At 43.0% G+C, this 17518-nt stretch overlaps 1 long non-coding RNA gene across 1 annotated transcript; it reads left to right on the top strand.

Annotated features, from left to right (window-relative positions):
* The first annotated feature begins 907 nt into the window (after positions 1-907).
* On the top strand, positions 908-2981 carry LOC133468378 (uncharacterized). The gene is made up of 3 exons (XR_009785488.1): positions 908-1050; positions 1912-2055; positions 2923-2981. It is a non-coding gene; the product is annotated as an uncharacterized LOC133468378 (long non-coding RNA).
* The last annotated feature ends 14537 nt before the right edge of the window (positions 2982-17518 follow it).

Genomic DNA, 17518 nt, shown 5'->3' with positions numbered 1-17518 from the left:
GGTTTCCTCCCACATCCCCAAAAACATGCATTAATTGAAAACTCTAAATTGCCCATAAGTGTGAATGTGAGTGCGAATGCTTGTTTGTTCGTATGTGCCTTGCAATTGGCTGGCAACCAGTTCAGGGTGTACCCCGCCTCCTGCCCGAAGATAGCTGGGATAGGCTCCAGCACGCCCGCGACCCTAGTGAGGAGAAGCGGCTCAGAAAATGGATGGATGATTTGCAAATCACTGTATTCAGTTTTTATTTGTTTAACACAATGTCCCAACTTCATTGGAATTGGGGTTGTAAATGATAAATGGTTTACTGTAAAAACGTCCAACTTCCATAATATGTCTCCTTTAGCAAAACAGCAAGAAAGACACGGCATGAAGACGAGAGACATCGTTAGCCTCTGATCAATGAGCAAAGGTTCGGGTAGCGTCGGTGGCAGTACTCCTGCGGGAACCGGCGTCACGTTCCTGAAGCTGAAGCCGCCCGCTAGTGGAGCCGGTGTCAAAGAGCAAACGCGCAACATCAAGCGGCGCTCGGACCTTCATGTGGAATCTTTAAGAGTCCCGTGTTTCATGTTCTGCACCATCCTTACTGCGGTGGCGCTCGCGAGTGAAGCTCTTTGAATCCCGAAGTCCCGCGAGATTAAACAGCGGGGCGAATTGTCAAGTTTTTTAAAAATAGGAAAAAAGGGAAGCTTTTATGACTTTTAAGTGCATACGTGTGATGCGCAGCTGTTCCCGTCATTTGTGAAGATATGTTCATACACAACTTGTCAGCTGTCATCTCTAAAAAAGATGAACATTTATGTCTCTGTCATAGAACTTTCGCAGAAGAGGCTGCTACATGGGGTCAGATAATAATATCTTGGTGAAGCAGCATGTGGCCAGTTATTATTTCCCTCTCTGCTTCAGCCATCCCTCCATTTCCTATTGCCCTTATTAGCGTTTCGGCGGGTGAGCCGGAGCCTCCATTCCAGCTGAGTGGGGGCGAGAGAAGCAGGGTACATACACTCTGTACTCGTCACCAGACAGTCACAAGGCGTGAAGCAGCATGTGGTTAGTTATTTTTGTACTCTCTGCTCCCTCCATTCAATTTACTGTAGCACTTGTCGTCATTCGAGTAGTGGTTGAGCTAACGTACGATGACTTCGATGACCCAAACATGCATGTTTTTGGAATGTGGAGATGATGCAAACCCAATTCCAAGGCCAAACCTCAGAAGTGTAAGGCAGACGTGCTAACTAACTAGGTCACCGTCCTGCCACTTCCTGCCCCAAGTAACTGCAAACAGTAAGACGCATCTGCACTATGCAATTTCGGCCGTCTGTCCGAGCTCTCCCCCTAGTGAGGGACTTCACTCAGGTGAAGTCAAATTTCAGAAAGTTGTAAAAAAAAAAAAATGAAAATGAAAAAAAAAAACCATCCCATGACTTTGAAGAACTGTCCTTTCCTTCTCCTTGATTGTAAAACTAGGATCAGCGCGGAGATGTTATTGCTGCTGCCTAACTCTGGCTTTTATTTTGAGTCCGGATTTATTTTTAAATTCTTCCCGTCTGCAGCTTTGGGCTGCTTTCGTGACTCAAGGATTAAAATCTGATTCCTGGGAATGAAGGCGCCATCCTTAACATGTTTTTGCTGGATCCCTAAAGTATTCCGAGGGTCTAGTGTCCACCGATGCGGCTTTACTGTAACTTTTGAACAGCAGATGACAAAGCGGTACCAAGTACTTTTGAGAAGCCAAACAAAAAGCAGGTCTTGTACATATTTTCCAACCCATAACCCAGAAACAAACTCAATCGCCCACCAGTCAGACATCCATTAAAAACAGCTCATTCCTGCCACAACAACCCCTCTAATAATTCCATGAAAAATATGAATTATAGGTGTCTTGAACAAAACAACCTTCTACCTTCACAGCTGGCGACATTCATATGGAGCAGGTGGCTGGCGCCAGAAGCTCACGCATCAATCTGCTATCTTCTCTCAGTGCTCCTTCTTGTCAGACATCGCTTCACTTCAACTTCCGGCGTTCAGCGAAGGCAACGAAAGAAGACTTTCCAAGTGGGTCATTTTGCTTCTAGATGAGATTTTAAGTGCTTTGGACAAGGTCAGGACGTTTTGGGTCATTGCGGCGGCGAGCCTCAGCGCTAAAATGACAAGCTGCGCCGTGAACACTCGCGAGCGGCACGGGTTAATTACTGGGATTCCTCGCCGCCGCTGTCGCCCTGCACCAGTGACTAATTTAATAGCTTTATTAGCTTTCTGTCTAATTAAACGCCTCTAATCTCGTTGGGCAAATATTGCGAGGTGCAAGTTCAAGGTGCTCCTGCGGGGCCCCGGGGTTCGCCTTGGCGCCATGACAAGCCGACTTTACAAGCGTGGCGTGGCGTTAACATCTGCCACTTGTCATGGCAAATACACTCAGACTGTCAGAAGGAACGCGTGCGGCGGTGGGCCTTGCACTTCTTAATACTAATAACTAATAATGTCGCAATTATAGAAACCATCAATACAATACAAAAACACAACTGCGCCATGTACATCATTTTGAGCTGTTTAGAATCAATCTTCACCTAACAACAGGATAAAGGATAAACTATTTAAAATAAGTCACAGTCACCAAATTATGATGATTATTAAATGTATGAATGTGTGCAGGTTGCTATAGATGTGTTTTGCTAGTCGAGTTTCGACCGACCAGCTTGCTAGCCCTCCGAGGCGAATTTGAAATCTCATGGGTTTCATTTCTAATGCAAGTTACGTTGGCCAGCACAACTGAGTCTGAAGGCCCTCGGAAGATTCGATTCGCATTGGCAACACGTAGAGGCTGCAATCTAACATTTACTGACACTGAGACTTCAAAATAAGATCTGTCTAGGGCCAAAGTACATCGCTGTCATTTGAGAGCCATCTGTGTTTGCCTTCTAGTGGTCTGAGAACTTCAGGGACCGGTCTGCTGCTGGTGCCCAGTGTCTGGATGAACCACGGTGAGGCTGCGTTTCACGGGCCTCAACTGACAATGTCCAATTGCAGGCTGACAACAGTTTTATTTAGCTGCCGATATGAAAATCTGAAAGTATTTCAAATCTGTACTCCTCACTCTTAATTGAATTCATTATTATTGTGATGTTTGATGGAATGATGTTATTTGCCTTCTTATAATTTTATGTAGCTGGAAAGAACTCTGAATTGCCTTGTGTACCAATGGGGCTCTACCAGTAAACTTTGCTTTGCATTGCCTTAATGGAAGCAGTGCAACCAACAGAAATGCTACGAAATGAAGAGAATGGACTGATGGGAATAAATGATTACAATTTCACGCAACAAACATTCGAATTTAGGTTATGAATGTTGGTAATCTGCTACTGTTGAGGCTAGCAGGGTTAGGGTTAATATTAGTTAGGGTTAGGGTTAGCCGTGCTGGCCCAGCGTGTGCATGCTTGTTGGGTGCAATTCCGCGGTAGACGCAATCAAATAACTCTGTAAGTCATTTTAGGAAAAAAATCAAGCCAATAATTGACTTTTATGTCTCCGGCAGCTCAGTCGGTTGGAATCACAAACCGTCATGTTTTGTTGCAGACATTGCACGCTCAGGTGAATGTATAAATTCCTTTAAATCCTGGCTTGGCAGATGTATTAAGGGCACATGGCCGTCCACAAATGCGATTGGCTGGCAACCAGTCCAAAGTGTACCTCGCTTTCCGCTCAGTCACCTGGGATCGGTGCCGTTCACCAGCAACTCTGAGGAGGAGAATATATAATGGATGGGTGTCCACGTTGTCATTTGACCTCTTCGAAATCTAACGGGAACAATTTGACTCGTCCAAGAGGTTGAAAGGATTTTCTTGGTTCCGTTTCCTAAAACCAATGTTTTTTTTGTTCTGTTTCCTAAAATGGGTTATTTTAGTGCAGGCTCGAAGCTCTGAGTAGCCATTTGAATCCCTCATAAAGTTATGGGTACGGCTTTGTCTCAAAAACACTGAAGGCAAATGTTTCCAACACTAACCCGGATACACCGAGACGCTGGATAAAGCTGTGTGTCTGTCTGTGCCATCAGCATATGACAGCTTGGGCTTTGCGGTTTTTGTAAGCATATCATTCCTGTGCCCGTGGCTTGCCAATTGACACTGGAGCAGTTTTGCAAAATTGCTGTCGGGAAGAACCTTTTCTGTCCCTGACTGCAGTTAAGTGCCAGTTTGAGAAGCTTTATGGCCATCACAGTCCAACGAGGCCAATGATAACGCTTTGCCCATACTGACTTCAGGTTGTTGAACATCATTGTCTTCGCTTGAAGCCTTTGAACAACGTGGGTAAAGCTACATCACACTCCAAAGCATCCGATGATCAAGCTTTTCTTGCTGCTGGCTCCAGTGAAGAACCACGGATAGACGTTCCATGGTTTAGCGTGAACGCCTGCTCTAGAGTTTGGTGTTGGCATCAGTGGTGGCTGCAGGCGTTTTTCAAAATCAGATCCTGTTGCGAGGAATTTGCCGTGGGTAGCGGTAATTGTACTATGCGTTGGCTCAATGTAACAGCAATGAAGCTTCTCAAATTGGAACTGCAGTTGGATTGTCAATTTGCAAGCCATAGGCAAGGAATGATATGATTACAAGAATTCACGTCTTTCTGAGCAATATCTGAAATGAATTGGAAAACTTGAAGGGTACTGTGATTTTTGGGACACCCTATACGATATATAATATTTGAATCGCTTTTCTGCTCCAAGGTACGTAATGCACACAATGTATTCTTCGGAAAATAATGCTATGCTCTGACAAGGGCAGCACGGTGAACTTGTCGTTAGCATGTCCGCCTTACAGTTTTGAGGTCACAGGTTCGAATCTCAGCGAATCTCAATCGCCCCACCCCGGGGGTTTCGTGTTTTTGTTTTTTTCTCCAGCTTTCTCCCGCATTCCAAAAACATGCATGTTAGGTTCATTGAAGACGAAATTGTCCATAGGAGTGAATGTGAGAATGCTTGTTTGTCCGTATGTGCCCTGCGATTGGTCGGAGAGGAGTCCAGAGTTACCCTGCTCTGCTCAGGTGGGAAAGCTAAGCCAACTAAGCTATAAAGCTAAAAAGCATGGTTCTAGGCTGCTTTTATGGTTAAATAATTTTTAATCAAACTATCTCCATGAGACGCTTGCTGGTTGCTGCAGGCATAAAATCGATATTGAGCTTCGCATTAGCAATTAGACACAAAAGACGCATGATTCAATCCACGAAACCAAAATTTGTCGCTTTTCTCTCATGTCCCAGCACATTGCGTTGGCAATGAGAGTGGCGACGGGCCATCGTCTTGCATCTCTTCTTGGCAAAATGAGGCCGGAATCTTCATGGAAAAAAAGGGACGGTTTTAAAAAAATATATGAAATAAAAATAGGTGCAAAGATAGAATATCAATGAGGGCTGAAACTGAAAAAGGAGCTGGCGATACACACACACAGAAAAATGTGATTAGCGGGCAGCTTTTGCCTGTTTTTTTTTTTTTTTTGTCACCCTGCATGACCTCCCACTGCATTAGTCTGCTCGATACGACACTGGAAACACGAGTGCAGACACGCCCACATCGCTTAAAAGTTCAAAAGCAATAGTGACCGAATAGAGGTCCATTTTCTTGTGTTTAAGGCAAGACAAGTGTATTCAAATAGCACCACGGAAGTCTCATAGGGAACTAAATAAAAGGTCTTGAATATTTTTAGGTTTAAGACCATTCGGATTTTGCTTTGTAGATCAAATAAAAATACTGTACATTTGACTCCCAAGAAGCTTGTGTTGAGATTTTTGGACCAATGTGATGTGGTCCAGTTTCCTGGTACCAGTAAGAAGTGGAACAGCAACATTCTGGATCATTGATTTTTTTTTTTCGTTCAGATCGTGGCTAATCATTCACAGCCTCGATTATCGTCGTATTTTAAGCAATGGTTTTTCTATGGGTTTTTAACAGTGTACTTACTGTAATGTTTGTTTGTTTTTTAATTAGTTTAAGTGTGTTTTAATAAGTGTGGATGTGTTTAAAGTGTGTAGTATGGGTAAAACTAGAAAACATGAATTTTATTTATATGGCCGATTTTCACCGATTGGGTCTGCAACGTATCTCAGGCGCTATACGGCGGGTTCACTGTTGGACATTTTTTTTCTAAAAGCCGTCAATGACGAGCGTTCCACTGCGCTAAAAGCCCTGCCTAAAGTTGTCAAGCAATGTTATCTCCGCGGACGCCAGTTTCTTAATTTACTCAACCGCAGTCTCGCAGGTCATGTTTCCTGTCCAAATTTAAAAAAAAAAGAACACCTCGCAGCCGGGAAGCGGCAGCGCTCAGCCTACAATTAAAATAACTTTTACAGTAATTAAGCGGAATCAAATTAAAGCGCACAGCGCTTCCTCCGAGGAGAGCCCAGCGTGTGCAATTGGAAATATCGTAATGGCCGGCGCGATTAAATACGCATTAGCGGAGCGCCGCGCCTATCAGTCAGTCAGCGACGATCTGATGGTAATGTCGCTTTTAAGGCTGGCAGAGGTCGCCCATCGCGGAGCGTGTCCTCATGATCCATGCCCAAACAAATAACGTTAATCGTGATCACTGATATCGTGGCTGTTAAAGGGGAAATATCATGGAAATGTACATTTGAACCAGGCCAGTATAGCGTTGGAGTGGGTAGTCTGGCTTCTTTATAACAGTCGAAAAATCGTACATAGTGATGATTATTTGTCACCAGCTCACCACCAAGTGTGAAATGAAACAACCATGTACATTTTTATTTATCTTCCTATTTCTGAAAATGTCCTTGAGCAAATCTTCTGTACTTCCGCTTGGATGTAATTTACAGATCCGTGAGGAAAAATCACTTTCTATGCACTCCGCAGCGCAGGAAAAAACACTCAGGGTAATCTTTCAGAAACATCCGCTAATCTGTTTTTCTTTTTCCTAACTTGCTCAAATCATCCCAATTTATCGGTGTGTGCGGACCCGGCCTTACCTGTGGATCATGCATCACGATCAAGCGCCATGCAAACAAATCAAGAACCACGTTGAACTCAAGTGCGGGTCAAGTCAAGACGCGTCGTCGCCATTTTGTTCACGCCAGCTCTGTGTCTGTATTAACCTCGGCGCGCTCTCGCGCACATACAGTATGATTTATAATTCAAGCGCAGGTGGGAGATGGGAAATTAAAAATTGATTTGAGGGGAGCGCCTCGGAGATGATTTCTTTTCAATGCCTGATTTCCCACCACGCTTCTGCGCCGTTTTCTCGTTTCTCGCTGGTGAAGCAGTGGGGTTAAAACGTGTTTTCATGGTCAGATGCGCGCGTGCGTGCGTGCGTGCGTGACGCTAAAACACATCAAAACAAGTTCACACCACTCATCGTGTCATGTCTCAAACAACCCACGCAGAATAATTGTTGGGATTACAACCCTAACTCTGTGTTGCGCTGCTAATTTAAGACCCTAACCAAGCATTGAAAACTGAAATTTAAGACCCAGCATTTGTGTGATCACATATTCGAGACTTGAAACCCTAACATTGGCTTCAAACCTAATGTTAAACTCCAACCCTTTTTTAAAGCCCTTACCCTGTCTTGAAACTTGAATTTGTAACCCTTATCCAGATTGAAACCCCAAATTGAGGTGACTTTTTTAAAACCATAATCAGGCTTAAAATTCTATTTTTAAACCTCAACCCTGTCTTGAAACCGTGCATTTAAATCCCAGTCCTTGTTTGAAACCATAGACCAGGCTTGAAGCCCTAATTTCCAACCCTACCCCCAATAAAGTTTTGCAAACCACTCAATATGATAAGCCCTCAAGCAAAACACGGTCAGAAAAGCATCCTTGACACACGTAAAGGGAAAAACCGGGGCATCGAGGAGACGGCACCGAATAAGGCGCAAGCTCCACCACTATCACCCCCCCCCCCCGTCCCCCCTTGATCGTTTCACCTCGACCCGAGGCGCCCCACCCTCACAAGGACGCTAAGTCCTTCCGCCCTGGCGTCCCGAATACTGCCGGTGTAGGCCGTGCCCGATAAGACATGATGAATGCAGATTGTTCGCGGCGTGACAGCCTCATTCGTTTACAGTGCCACGCCGCCACTTTGATATGCCAGCCAGGCCCGTTCGGTGTGTGCGGCGTGGAGAACAGGCGACAAGCAAGTGTGTTTAAAAAAAAAAATAATCAAAAAGACAAAAGCACGCGGGTAAATATTCACACATGCGACAAAAGAGAGAGTGCACTCGCCGCCTCGCTATCAGATGTCGACGAGGAGAGTCCGTTTTTTGGGGGGGGTTTTTTCCACCCCGTAGGCAAGCAGGTGGCGAGCAAATTGGAACGTGAGTTGGGAAAACAAAGTACGGCGAGAACGGAGCGGAGCGATAGAGGCGTCGCTCGCGTCTGGCTAATCTGCCGGCAGACGGATTTTATGGCACGCAGAAGCTTCGTCTGATACTCTCCGTGGTAACGCAGCCGCGGGGACTCGTTTTAGGCTCGCGCTCAGGAAGGACAGGAACAGGAAGTTTCAAAATTGCAGTGTTAGCAAGCAAGGGTAAGGATTTCAATGTAGGGTTTCAAGTCAGGGTTAGGGTTTCAACACTTGGTTTGGGTTTAGGCTTCGGGTTTTACACAAGGGTTAGGATTTCAAAACAGGGTTAGGGTTTCAAACAAGGGTTAGGATTTTAGGATAAGGGTTTCAAATTTTGGTTTCAAAGTAGGGTTTCAATTCAGGGTTACGTTGTCAAGCCTGTGTAAGGGTTTCAAAGTAGGGTTCCAAACTACGGTTAGGGATTCAAGCCTGCGTTAGGGTTTCAAGTGAGGATTACAAAGTAGGATTTCAAGCCAGTGTTAGGTTTTCAAATTATTTTCACGCCCATTTTATATTCATTCCGACCTCAGGCCTATTTTGACTTTGGCAACAGGAAATAAGTATCGCTTCATCGACGCACTGCGCTGACACGCAGGGACTCTCACCCCGGCAATTAATGATGAATTAGCATAGCATCAATATTAAAGAACAAGAGAGATGCTAATGGGCTGCAATTGGTTGAAATATTCAACGAGAGGAGCTCCGTTTGTGTGATGCGGGACCACGGTGTCTCTCCGTCGGGCGGGAAGGTGGTGGTCCCGGCTGACTCGGACGTCACGGAGGGGGCGGCTCGTGAAAATTTAATGGAGGCTCATCGTTACGCATAAACCGAGCGCTCCTAAATGACGACCCCGCCTGGCACCTCGCTCGCTCGCTCGGCCCGGTGTCCTGAATAAATCATTTCCTGCCAGCCAGGGGACCGCAAGCTGTTCTGCAAGTCCTGGAGCTCCTGGAGTTCCCCAAAGAAGATCCTCCATTACTAAGCTCGCAGGGGAGCAAAAGCACCACATCGGGAATCGACTAATCTGGTCTGGGTCCCGAAATCCTGAAGGCCGCAGGGTTAGGCTAAATTCACTAATCTACCTGTAGAGCGGAATCTCGGTTTTCGTATGCACTGCTTTTCATATGATTGAGTTTTCGATGATATTTTTTGTCTACATTTTTTTCTGGTTGCGGATGTACTTACATCCGCTCGGTTCAGCCATTCATTTGCCAGGTTCATCCGAAGCATTGTGTATAAATTGTGTATAAAGCGCTTAACAGATGGCAAGGCGTATTCCACAATGCAAGCTTTTATTGACAACTCAAAGCAATAACCCTTTCGGTCTGCTCGGCAACACTCATGGCAACATCTGTGTAACACATCCCATCAAAAGTCAGACCTTCAAAATAAAAACATGCATTATATTAACAAAGTTGCGCCACTATCTTGACTTATTAAAAGTCACACTCAATAAACAAGCACAAAATAGTTGGAGTATGACTGCTCATAAGCCAATTTGAGGACTAAGAAGTGTTGTTAAACTGTTATTTTACTACGTGCTTTGATTTTAAACGCCTGAGTTTTCACAAATTACCCGAGTGTTGCCGAGCAGACCGGGAGGGTTGTCCATTCCGTGTAGCTTTCACACAGAACAGCGACATTCTCCCCATTCCGAGTCCGTACCGAATACACAGAACCGTGGCTTTCCTCCCCATTCTGTGTCGGTACACTTCACACAGACCGGTGACAAAAAGCAGAGGAAGCTGCGCTTCCTGTCACTAGTCAATTGCTCTCCACTTGTCCAGGTTGACACATGCGAGCGCGGTCGTCCTTCTATCTCTGCGGGAGCTCAGCAGTCGTCCCGTCACAGATCCGCACCTGCGATTACTCACCAAGTGCCAAATGAGTCTGCGAAGGGAGCGTAGCTGCGATCCAAAGAGGGGCAGCGAGGTGACGAGTTGTGTTGGGTTTTGAAGGTTTGAGTTTATTTTTTCAAAAAGCGAGCATTCAGGCAGAGAATCTATTGCTTTTTATCATCACCGCGCACACATAAACCGCTCCATTCACTTTTTTTTTTTTTTTTTTTTTTCATGCGGCACCAAAGAAGAACCCAAGTTATCTGGTGGCTCTTAGAGAAAGCGGCGAAGGGACCCGTACAAGAACAACAAGCGGAAGGTTGCGGGGTCGGAAGCTGCTGGCAATCGCGTTCGCTTCAGCTGGGGAAGTCAAAACGACAAATGTCCCCGTCAACTTTCTACGCTCACAAACAGCAACGGAGTCCATTCAGTAACTTTAATGGACTTTTGAATGTGTTTTTTTGTGCTGAGCCCGGCCGGGCACAGTCAAAGCCAATAGAAATATAGTATGAGTTCAAGCCCTGGATTTCACCCCCAAATGGCGGCTTCAAACCAAAACGTTCAACTTCCCGTTCAATATTTCCGAGCGTGGGTCCTTGAGACTTTTCCGTGCGTCCTGCTATGCTAGACACATCCGCCCAATTTCCCGTCGATTGGTGAAAGTAGAGTCGGGGACTTTGATTACGCAGTGCTTAACTCCCTGAATTTGGTCCTCTTTGCTGCGCAGAGGTACGCAGGTCTATTGGGGAGCAACAAGATGGCGGCAGCAGAGGTGAGATAAGCTTCATTAGGGAACAAAGCCTCATCTCCATTTTAACCTTACGCTTTCCTGGCCAGCGAAGGACTTGCCAGCGAGGCGCGGCGCGGTGCGGAATACCGATGAACGCCGGCCAACCCCGCTCCGGGTCAGCATTAGTTAGTTAGTGAGGTTTCCAGTTCTTTGTTGCACAAGCCCAACTCCTTTGAGTAACTTTTCTTAAGGGTTGATGAGACACTCGGTAGTGGACGTTTGTCACTGGCTACTCGCTACCAATGTGTCATCATAACATCGCCTTACTTGTTGTAATTTTGTTATCATTTTGGTTACAACTTATTTTTTTTTTTTACCACTTTTGTTATCACTTGTTTCCACTTTTTTTCCACTCTCCATTTTTTTCATTACCTCTTTTGCTGTCACATTTACCTTTTATTTTTTTGTTATGACTTGGGTTGCTGCTTTTCTTATCACTGTTGTTTCCCCTTTGTTACCACTTAAGTCATCACTTCAGTTACCAATTTCATTCATATTTTTGTTGTCACTTTAGTTACGAATTTGGTCTGACTTTGGTTACTCTTCGTATCACATTTGTTGCCCTTTTTGTTGCTACTTTTTGGTTACTGCTTTTGTTACCACTTTTATCGCTTACTGTCAATTTTTTAAATCACTTTTGTTACCACTTTTAGGACATTGATTGCTACTTTGTCACTTTTTCTTACCACTTTGTTGTTTTGCTATCACTTTTGTTATCACTTTGGTTTCGCTTATTGTCACAATTTTTGTATCACATTTGTTATGTCTATCACTTTTTTTACCACTTTTATTGTCACATTTCTTAGTACTGTATTTTTGTTATCATTAACATGCTTTTGTTAATACTTTTGTTACCACTTTTAAGACTGGTTGCTACTTTGGTAGCATTTTGTCTTATCACATTTGTTACCTTTTTGCTATGACTTTGGTTTTCGCCTGTTGTCACTTTTTTGTATCACTTTTGTTTTCATGTCTCACTTTTTTTTTTACCACTTTTGTTGTCACATTTCTTGTTACTGTATTTTTGTTGTCACTTATTTACATACTTTTTTTAAATTAATTTTGCTACCACTTTTAGGACTTTGGTTGCTACTTTGTTATCACTTTGTCTTACCACTTTTGTTATCACTTTTGTTTATTCACAATTTTCTTTGAACTTCTGCCATCACATTTGTTGTCTACGTTTAACGTTTGCCAACACTTTTGTTATCGATTTTTCTGCCATTACTTGTTGCAACTTTTTTACCACTTGGTTTCCACTGTTTGTTGCCACTTCCTGTCCAATTCTGATCTGTACCAGTTTGGCTGTATTAAAAGGACTCGGCAGTGCTCACTGGGGACCCCTTGTGGCAGTTCTGAGCCAATGAACGGTAACGTGCGCCTTTTGTCAAAGAGGAGCATTAAGCTGCGGTGCAGCAGGTGAAAAATCCCCAACTGCGGTTTGCGGTCCCTTCTTTTCCCGGTAAGCCGCAGTGGCTTTGGAAGTTTTGAGCCCCCAGATCTTCGATGTCATTGTGGGCCCACGCCCGCCTTGACGCGTCTAATCTCCCGGCCGCATGCCGTCAAATCAGCTTCAAAGCCGGATCTGAGGCCAAGAAAAAAGGTGGGAAAGTCGTTCACCTTAAAAGAAGAACACCAAAACAAAAAAAAAAGCTTCCAAGTCATCACAAAGCGTTCTCGTCAGCAGGCAGACGTGCGAGGCCCACGTTGGCGTCACTCTCATGGCAAATGAATGGTTTTGTTTACTTGGACTTCAAACGTCATCAATCATCATGTGTGTGAAATCTTATCACTTTTGTTCCCATTTTTGTTGCCATTTTCTGCTTTTCTAACCCATTTCCTTATCACTTCAGTTAATGCTTCGGTTGCCACTTTTATCACTTTGTTTCCACCTGTATTATCAATTTGTTGCCACTTGTTATTAATCTTGTCACCGCTTTTGTTTCACTTTTGTCAACACACTGTATTTTTTACCCACTTTATTACTTTGGTTACCAAATGTTATCATTTTTGTTGCCGCTTTTGTTGCCTGATCTGTGATCATTTTTGTTCTTCCTTTTATTGCCACTTTTGTTCTCGCCTGTGTTACCACTTTTATTACATTTTTCATTATCACTTTTATCGCGTTTGTGATTTCTTTTTGTTCACACTTTTGTGATTAACGCACTTTCGTCACCTTTCTTACTACTTTTGTTATCGTTCTTGTAATCATTTTTGTTATCAATTTTGTCGCTACTTTTAGTACTACGTTTCTGATCACTTTTGCTAGCAGTATTGTTACCGCCTTTGTTACTTTGTTACTCATTAGCTTTGGTTACTTTTTTAATCACTTTTTTTGCCACTTTTGTTTGAACACGCATTTGTTATAACTTTTGTCAGCACTTTTGCTTCCCTTTTGTTATCATTTCTGTTAGCACTTTTTATTAACACTTTTTGCTATCAATTTTCTTTTCTTTTTTTTGTTGCCATGTACTGCCAGTGCTTTTGATAACAATTTCGTGATCCACATCTTCAAGAACATTTGTTACCTTTTGTGGTGTCACTAACAGATTTTTATAACGCTAAAAGAAATGAGTGGGTAACGACACGCGGCTCGACCGCTAAACTAAAAATGCTCATAACTCTGCACAAACCTAGGAATTATGATGATGATGATCGTTGGTTTTTTTTTCTTTTTTTTGGTGAATTAATGACAAAAAGTCACACATTAGGCCATTTTTTTTAATACAGCTTGTGTATTGGAGCTTGCTCAAATTTAGATGTGTACAAAATGTTTTGGTAGGTGAGCGTAGTGAAAACCAAAGAAACATGGCGTAATGCAAATACGAAAGCAGCTTTCATATGTGAGCTTCTAAAGATGTCAAATGCAAAGCAGTCCTTCCTGTCCAACACGGCGCACAGTCTTGTCAAAACTTGGAATGCAGCGTTCGCTCTCAAGATTGGATTCCATTTGTGAGCCTCCATTTTTAAAAAGTGCTAACACACACACATACATACACACACACACACACAGGGGTTTTTGTGTAATTGAAAATTGCTTTGGAATTCCATCTTCATCCCTTGGTTTCCATCAGCAGGACGTGTAAGATATATCAGCGAAGCGGCTTGCTGATAAGAAAACATGTTTATTCTGCTTAGTATTTATGAAACACCTCCACATGGCTTTTTTTTCTTTCTTCCTCCTCCTCACAGGAATAATCTCGCCTGTTAGTGCATAGAATAATAAAAAGATGGGATGAGGACAGAGGAACGAGTGTCATGGCAGTCACGTTCCCATTGTGGACTTTGTTGGGAATGTCGCGTTCGAATGGCTTCGGAAGCTTTTTTTTGTTTGTTTTGAAGTTGATGGATGTGAAGAACACGAAGAAATTGAAATCTCGGAAAAGAGACGGCAGTTTCTGCAAGGCTGCCTGCGTGCGCTCTGACAAGAATGCGGCAGTCGATGGCATGAAATGTTTTTTTTGACTCGTCTTGTTAACTAACATCTTTCGGGTTACTTGAACCAGGAAGAAGCCTGCTCAGGTGGGGTACAACTTTTGATGTCACTTAAACATTCCTTAATTCTCTCCTTATTTCAATGTACCCATTTTAGTTGGAAAAAACGGATTTTGGTAGAAGAAAGTGTGGATCCTCTCTTAGACATGGTCTCAATCTTACGTAATAGTTTTTCTTTCTTTTTCGCTTGTATACACACGAGAGAGGCTGTGTGATGATTCCCTATGGTTGCTAATGCTAATAGATTGTCTCGGGGAGTGAAATGCTCATTGCAATCAATGTAAATAAGGGACCAGGTTGAAATGCTAATTGGGAAATGTTTGGTATTTTAAGTTGAATTCAAGTGTGAACTGGAGAGTCTTTAACGGTGTCCGCCCATGTTCATGCTAAAACAGAGTGTTCGTGAGTTGACGTGCTTACGAATGGTGAAAACAATGCTAACGCTAATCTTGGCTCCCCGTGTGTTTCAGGGTCGATTTTAAGGTTCTTTTACATGCCTAGAAAGAGTAACACAGATGCATTATTTGCCTTGAGGGTGTTGATGGAGAAGGTCAGAAGGAGCTACATTGTGTCGTGTGTAGATATTGAGAAAGCCTATGACAGAGTACGTGCAGAGAGGAACTGCTGTGCTGCATGTGGAAGTCTCGAGTGGCAGAGAAGTACATTATGTTAGAATAATACAGGACATTTATGAGGGGAGCAGAACAGCGGTGAGGTGTGCTGTAGGTGTGACAGAGGAATTTAAGGTGGAGGTGGGACTGCATCAGGGATCAACCCTGAGCCCCTTCCTGTTTGCGGTGGTGATGGATAGGCTGACAGATGGCTTTAGACTGGAATCTCCGTGGGCCATGATGTTTGCAGATAACATTGTGATAATCACAATGTCATCTGCGAACATCTTAGCGGCTAACAGTCAGAAAGGTGGAGGCATGCACTGGAAAGGGGAGGAATGAAGATTAGCCAAAGTAAGACAGTATTTATGTGCATGAATGATAGCGGTGGAGGGGGGAAGTTGAGGCTACACGGAGAAGAGATAGTGAGGGTGGAGGACTTTAAATACTTGGGGTCAACAGTCCAGAGCAATGGTGAGTGTGGTCAGGAAGTGAAGAAACGAGTCAAAGCAGGTGGGAACAGGTGGAGGAAGGTGTCAGGTGTGTTATGTGACAGAAGAGTGTCTGCTAGGATGAAGGGCAAAGTTTATAAGACAGTGGTGAGGCCAGCCATGATGTACGGATTAGAGACAGTGGCACTGAAGAGACAACAGGAAGCAGAGCTGGAGGTGGCGGAAACGAAGATGTTGAGGTTCTCTCTAGGAGTAACCAGGTTTTATAGGATAAGAAATGAGCTCATCAGGGGAGAGGCCAAGGTTCGATGTTTTGGAGACAAAGCTAGAGAGAGCAGACTTCGATGGTTTGGACACATCCAGAGGGGAAATAGTATATTGGTAGAAGGGTGATAAAGATGGAGCTGCACGAGAGCGAGAGGAAGACCAAAGACAAGGTTGATGGATGCCGTGAGGGAAGACACAAGGGCAGTTGGTGTTAGAGAGGAGCATGCAGGAGATAGGCTTACATGGAAAAGGATGACACGCTGCGGCGATCCCTAAAGCCAACACAAGCCGAGAAGAAAAGAAAAAGCAGTAGATGCATGCCCAGTACAGTACTGCATGGTGAGATGCAAAATGACTCACGTGATCTATTTATTTTACATATACAATGTACAGTACATCAATTTGTATCCAGGGTGTGAAATTTTGCCTTCAGCAATACAACACAACACCCACATACATGGTTGACTCATTAGCGTATAAGCACAACTTGAACTTTTTTTTTTTAAAGAAATGTGTCTATCAACGTTTTTTGTATGATACACTTTTGTTGAGAATTAATTTTCCCTCATGTCAAAGCATATTGCCATTTCTTTATATTGAAAGATTTTTCTGCAGCCTGTCAGTAGTGTGCGCATATTGCCCCCGTGTGGCGTTAAAATGTAACCGCATTAGGGGAAACTACAACTTCTACCGCACAATATTGATCCATCCATCCATCCATTTTCTGAGCCGCTTCTCCTCACGCGGGTCGCAGGCATGCTGGAGCTCAACCCAGCTATCATCGGGCAGGAGGCGGGGTCCACCCTGAACTGGTTGCCAGCCAATCGCAGGGCACAATATTGATGACAAATTAAAAATTATTTTATGAATACAATTTTTGGATTAAACATGATTTTATCCTCAAAAGCTAGTTTTATTTTTATTTTATTTTTAAATCTTTTCCACCAGGCAACCACAAGGACACATAATAACGGTCAGTCAGCTATACAGCAGAACCTCTCATATCAAATCCGAGATTCGTCTCTAAGTTTGTACAAGATGGATAGCAAGGATTGTGGTATTTTTTTATTTTATTTTTTTTTTTATTTTGTGTGTGTGCGTGGGGTGGGGGGGGGGTGCTTTTGTTATGTTACCTTTTTTTTCTTAAAAAATAGAAAATAGAGTAAAGAAATCCAAGATACATTATTCTTAAAAAATAAAAGTATATAAAAAATATTTTGTATATCGAGAAGCTTAATTTCTTGATAAAGAAATACTTCTTGAAAAATAGAATATTAATTACTGAACAGGGGAAACAACAAAAATTAAACAATTTTCACAAAAATAAATCAGCCTTCTTGAAAACGTTTTCTTTATTTTTTTTTAATTATTGAACAAAATAATTTCTCCCAAAAGTACACTTCCTCGAAAATTATTTTAAAATATTTAAAAAATAATATAACAATTATCGAGAGAGAGAACAATCTAGAAAGGATTTTTTTATCAAAACGTAAAGAAGAGAAAAGTTCTAGTCGGATTACAGTTAGCCACTAGATGGCAGCGACAGCATTTCAGCCATCTTTATTTACTTCCTCGCTCCCCGATTTTACTAATTTATAATTATTTCCTTTTATCATTTTTGAATACATATAGCGCATCATTATGAGTATTTCTATAATAACAAATGTAACATCTAGAACAATGATTTTTTTTTCGTGTTTTCGTTTTTACATTC

Source organism: Phyllopteryx taeniolatus, chromosome 18 (assembly GCF_024500385.1).
Source record: "Phyllopteryx taeniolatus isolate TA_2022b chromosome 18, UOR_Ptae_1.2, whole genome shotgun sequence".
Taxonomy (NCBI): domain Eukaryota; kingdom Metazoa; phylum Chordata; class Actinopteri; order Syngnathiformes; family Syngnathidae; genus Phyllopteryx; species Phyllopteryx taeniolatus.
This window is presented reverse-complemented; position numbering and strand designations above follow the sequence as displayed.